A 6,000-nucleotide genomic window follows, 5' to 3' on the forward strand; every position below is an offset into this window, starting at 1 on the left:
CTTCTATGTTTCAACGTTACAGTGTTTTTAGTGTCAAAGTCTTTTTGTTCCTATACTTCCACCACAGCTCAACAGGGAAACACTAAGAGGGAATTTGATGCTAAAAAGACTGTAAATGTGTCAGATATCACTTGATATGACTAACTCACACTGATGAAGCTCAATAGAAGCTGATCATCTACTTTTAAATGACTGTGTGGACACACTGTGGATTTTGTCTTCCATCACTTTACATTGAAAGCACATGTGAAGGAGATCTTTTAATAGTCAGTATGAACAGGAGGAATGATTACAGAGAGGAAAAACTCTTTACTGTTCATATGATCACCTGACTGCTGGTTTAGGACACTTGAAAAATTGTGAGCCTGTCCTTTAACAGTGAGTCCTTCTTATTTTATTAAATAATTATAGGAACTGTCAGCAGGTGTGTCCTGTATAGCAACCTAATACACACTGAAACACTACTTTGTTTGATTGTAGCGTTGCTATGTAATCAAAGTGAACTGGAATTGGTAAAGCATTTGAGTAAAATATGAGGCAGCTATCTGCCCCAGTGTTGGAAAGTGAGATGACTTTCAGCTTCTCAGGGGACATATCCATTTTCAACTCCCCCTCCACTCAAAAATGTGTTTTTCTCCTTGTTCCTACAGATGGATGTTTGAGCTTCACTGTACAGAATGATGTACAGTATGTGTTTGCTTTCACATTCATCTGCTGAAAGTGGAAAATGTCTGTGTTTATTTAATAAATCCTGTGAACATGATTTGTAACATCACAATCCTTGTCCAGGATTCAACTTACACCAGTATGATGTGGAAACTGAAATCCTCTGGTGCACACACACACTAGGAAAGGTGTGTTATTTTAAGGGTTTTAACATAATTTAACTTTGTGGATAAACAATATCAGATCCAAATTATTCAATAGACTATAAAATATAGAGTATAGAGTATTTATATACTCACATACACTATGTCCGGAGGGGATCTCTGAGATTAGAGTGTTGTATGGCTCACTTTGTTTTTTCAGAGCTTCAATGTAACTTTGACACTCAGTGGTGAATTGAGGTAGTCATGGATCATGTTTGCAGCAGCATGTCTGCCTGAAATATGACAGTATTCATGCAGGAAGTGAATATAGACACATGCTGACATGAACCGACAACAGATCAGCGCACACAACTGTAACCAGGAATGTCTCTTACCAAGCTAATAAATAAATAAATAAATAAAAATAAACAATAAAAATATGAAAAATGAATTGAAATCGCTAAGCGTCAGTAACAGCACATGATGACATCAATCAAGTTGCACACCTTGATTGTGAGTCAACAGTAACTGATGTGTTTTAATTGGGTAATTTCACACTAAACTCTTCACTTTATTCAGTTTACTATCTTCACAGTACATAAACAATATGAAGTCAATCATAAACCAAAATATTGTTTCAAAGTGACCCTGTCCATTAGAAATGATGTTTATGGGTCAATGACGTATAAGGATTTTCAACAACTCAATTTTAGAATAAAAAAACAAGCATATCTAATGCAGTAGTTCAAACATTCAGAATGTTGTGTACCTGACAATTCATATTACAATTTGAAAGTGATTTTAGTGGGTTTTTTCAAGATTAATTAGCACTGGCCTGAAAAAAAAAGTCATTTGGTGCGACCATGATTCATCTTGAAATATCTTATCTAAATAAAAGATCATCATTTACAAACATTTTAAAAAAATTCAAATACTTTGTTTCCAAACACTTTATATTACTGAAAACTTGTAAAAAAAGATGTGAAGCGTGTTAAGTAAATTAATTTATTTCAAGATGAATCATGGTCGCACCACATGACTCTTTTTAAGGCCAGTGCCAATTAATCTTGAAAAACCCACTAAAATCACTTAATTTCAAATGTATAATATGGAGCTTCAGGTACACAACATTATGAATGTTTGAACTACTGCATTAGATATGCTTGTTTTTTATTATTCTACAATTGAGTTGTTGCAAATCCTTATACGTCATTGAGCCTTATATATTACTCATTTGCAGAGAATGACATTTTTTATTCAGCTATTGTTAAAGGAAACATAGGAAACAGTAAGACCACTGGCAGAGTGTCAGGGACTGTACCTGGGCCTGGATGACAAATAATACTTTGGGTTTTGTAACATTTTTTCTCATCTTTCCAAACACTTGATATGAGTTACACCTGCTGAGGGGAGAACTATATATTAAGTTGTATCGTAATTCTACACTATAACTAACTTCTATAGGACAACCCATTTTGACAAAGTTATGTTCAAATTTAGTTACATTTACAACTTACACTGTGTGCATGGTTTTGAAAGGCACTCACAAACATAAATGATCATAATGCTATTAAGTATACATGTGTGTCTCCATGGTTGTTGTAACTGTGTCAGGGATTACTGTAACATTATTCTATATTTTATATTTGTTCATGAAAGTGGAAATATGTGAGCTCTATTTCTGTTTTTTTGTGTATTGTCACTTTTACAGTTCTGCATGTGAGAGGCAGTTTGCAGAATTATTATTCGTCAAAAAACAGCAATATATTAGCAGGGCGGACTCATTTAGGCTTTTAATTGGTGTTAGAAATAGCTTTTTTTAATTAATTGGATTTGTGAGTAGTCATTTAGTTTTCTAAATGGTTTCTTGAACTGTAAGTGTGTTTTCTGTGTTGATGTTTAAAAAAATAAAATTAAAAAAAATTCATTGTGGTTTCTGTAATATATAGTATTTTGCACTGTAGGGTCACCACAGCCTGCAGCACTCCAACAACACATCCTCTGCCCTCTGCTCCACCCAGTGGTTTAAAGATGGAAGTTCATCTTCCTTCAAGCTGGACTGAAGGTACAGACAAAATGTTTCCTCTGATTGTGAATCACATATACACATATTGTTGATCAGTGCAGGATCTGACTGATACTTGTGATCATAATCTGATTTTAAGACATTTACCACACACATACATTTTGATCAAAATTAAAGAATTCAGACTGTCAGTCCTCTGACCTCTTTGGTGGAGACATAATGTTGCAACATATTAAAATATATGAATGAACTCTAAAATACACTTCATGTTGTTTTTCTATTTTCCAAGTACACCATGCATACCAAGAGTAGCATGCAAACATTCAAATCCTCTTCAAACTGTCTAACTGTCTTTGTTGAAGGGCCTGGCCTGACTTTGTTTCAGAAAACGAAAGGAACAAATTAGATGGTGGCAGATTAATCCACGTATGTTAAATTCACCATAAATGTTGACACATGCTGGTTGTGAAGTTAAAACCTCACTCACTCCGTTCTTTAAGAGTCTTTTTGTAAATTTTAAACACAGACTCACTGTTGACACAACACTACTAAAATGAAACAGTAACAGTAACAGAAACACTAAATCTGTCCAGTTTTCCTTCAGTCAGATTAGTTGTCAAAACCTTTGAACTGGAACACCATTGTAACAGAAAAAGCTACCAACCAGACAAGCAGATACTAAAAAGTAAAAACTTACCAAACTTACCAATGTGAACAATAAAAAGAATGGACAAGCCTATTAATGTTATGTCCATGGTATAGGAAACGAGATGCTACACTATGTTGAAAGCTTCAAAGTCGTATTATGCCCTCAGAGCTTTCAATTGGAGCTGTGTGATGTGCTGTTTGGCCTCTGGTATCACAACATACTGGTACAGATATTTATATATCTAGCCTCAGTAGACTAATCAGTGGATTCAAGTTTCATGTTTTCAAAGGTTTTAAGAGTGGACTGTGTGCATTGCACATGCAGGACTGAGGACTTGAAGGTTGTTGTGTTAGCACCATCTAGTGATGATTCATGGTAAAAGCAAAGCCTGCAGTGGACTGTGTTATGATCAGTAGTCATGTGATTTTGTAAATGACTACCATGTGGTAAAATGCTTCTTTTACATTTTTTCTTTGCATTTGGTGCCTTTGAGCCATTGTTTATAAGTTCTGACACATTTCTTGTTTTGAGTAAATATAGATTTTGTTACAAAGGTTTGAAGTAATAGAAGTTTGAAGAAGTAGTTTAAACATACTTAGAGTTAGATTGTTTATACACCATGTGCATTAAAAAAAGGTGTTTTCTAACCAGAGATTTTGACTTGGCAATTGGAACAAGGACTCAGTAAAGATCACTTCAATGTATTCATGCATCTGACTTTTATTGAACACTGTGAACACAGCTATTTGTCCACTTTGTGTAAAAGGAACACAGAATAAATACCACAAACACAAAAAGTGCAGCCACAGGCTTGTTTTTCTAAACTGGACAATATGATTAAAAGTTGGAACTGTAGTTAATAATATCTTTAATATATCTACAAAAGATCAATCAATCAATCAATCAATCAATCAATCAATCAATCAATCTTTATTTGTATAGTGTCAAATCACAACGAACACATGTAGAGCAGGTCTAGACCAAACTCTTTAAGATCATTAAGGTAACACATTATAAAGCTGGTTAAACATAGGTTTAGCCTTGTTTGCAGATGCTTGAAAACTTAACACACAATGTGTATTTTCTATTGTTAGGGATCTTTCAATCAAAACAATGACAAAAGATGGAGTTTGATGAGATTGTGAAATAGTGTGGGATCATGGAAGTTGTTGTCTTTATTGTTAAATAACCATCCTGGCTGTCATTGCAGTCAGCAGTGTTTCCCGCCATAGTCTAATTTGTGCCGCCACAGTCTCACAGTGCACTCTGCAAAATGTTACGTTGTTTTAGGGCTGAGCGGTATATTGAGTTTTTAAGATATATCAACGTATTTTCAAACGAGGTATAGGATGAGACATTATCTTCTTTTGTGTGGATTATATTATTAAATTACTGAATGAAGTTGTGACAACTTTCCACCGTGTCTATCTGTGCTGCACGGAGGGTTCAGCTCCGCCCCTCTGAGACAGAGGAGAGGAGCAGCTAACGTTAGCCTCTGCTGCTGTTTGTTGTCCGTTCTGCTCTCAGAGAGTCTGTTCAATGCAGGAATACTACTACTTTATTCCTCCTCACTGTTCAATGCAGGAATACTACTACTTTATTCCTCCTCACTATTCAATGTAGGAATACTACTACTTTATTCCTCCTCACTGTTCAATGCAGGAATACTACTACTTTATTCCTCCTCACTGTTCAATGCAGGAATACTACTACTTTATTCCTCCTCACTGTTCAATGCAGGAATACTACTACTTTATTCCTCCTCACTGTTCAATGCAGGAATACTACTACTTTATTCCTCCTCACTGTTCTGCTGCAGGAATACTACTACTTTATTCCTCCTCACTGTTCAATGTAGGAATACTACTACTTTATTCCTCCTCACTGTTCTGCTGCAGGAATACTACTACTTTATTCCTCCTCACTGTTCAATGCAGGAATACTACTACTTTATTCCTCCTCACTGTTCAATGTAGGAATACTACTACTTTATTCCTCCTCACTGTTCAATGCAGGAATACTACTACTTTATTCCTCCTCACTGTTCTGTATAAAAGATCCGGACACTGACCAGGTGGACAGAGTTGCTCCGTCAGTAAGCGGCTACAGGACGCTGTTATTAGCAGCTCTGGTCGAGCGAGCTAGAAAGCCGGTGAATCAGATCAATAAAACGTTATTTTCTGATTGTTTCACAGCGGTTACGTTCAACAGCACAAATAAACTTCCCCACACACCTACACTTAACCCTGCAGCTCAGCCTCAAACCTCTGAATCTGAAACAACAGTCCTGTTTAAAATAAAGCAGCAACAGCTTTATGCTGCTTTAGTTGGTTCAGTTTAAAAAAGCAGAGAAGCAAAGTTAATGAGAGATCTTCTTTATTTCCATCTGTAAAATAATCAACTCTGATTCTGATCCAAGTCTTTAATTGATTAGAGGAGTTTAGTTTAGTTATTTGAAGAAACACAATGTAGAAAAGATTTACTGAAACAGTATTTATATGTTAATAAATAATGAA

The sequence above is a fragment of the Scomber scombrus genome, chromosome 16 (assembly GCF_963691925.1).
Source record: "Scomber scombrus chromosome 16, fScoSco1.1, whole genome shotgun sequence".
Taxonomy (NCBI): Eukaryota; Metazoa; Chordata; class Actinopteri; order Scombriformes; family Scombridae; genus Scomber; species Scomber scombrus.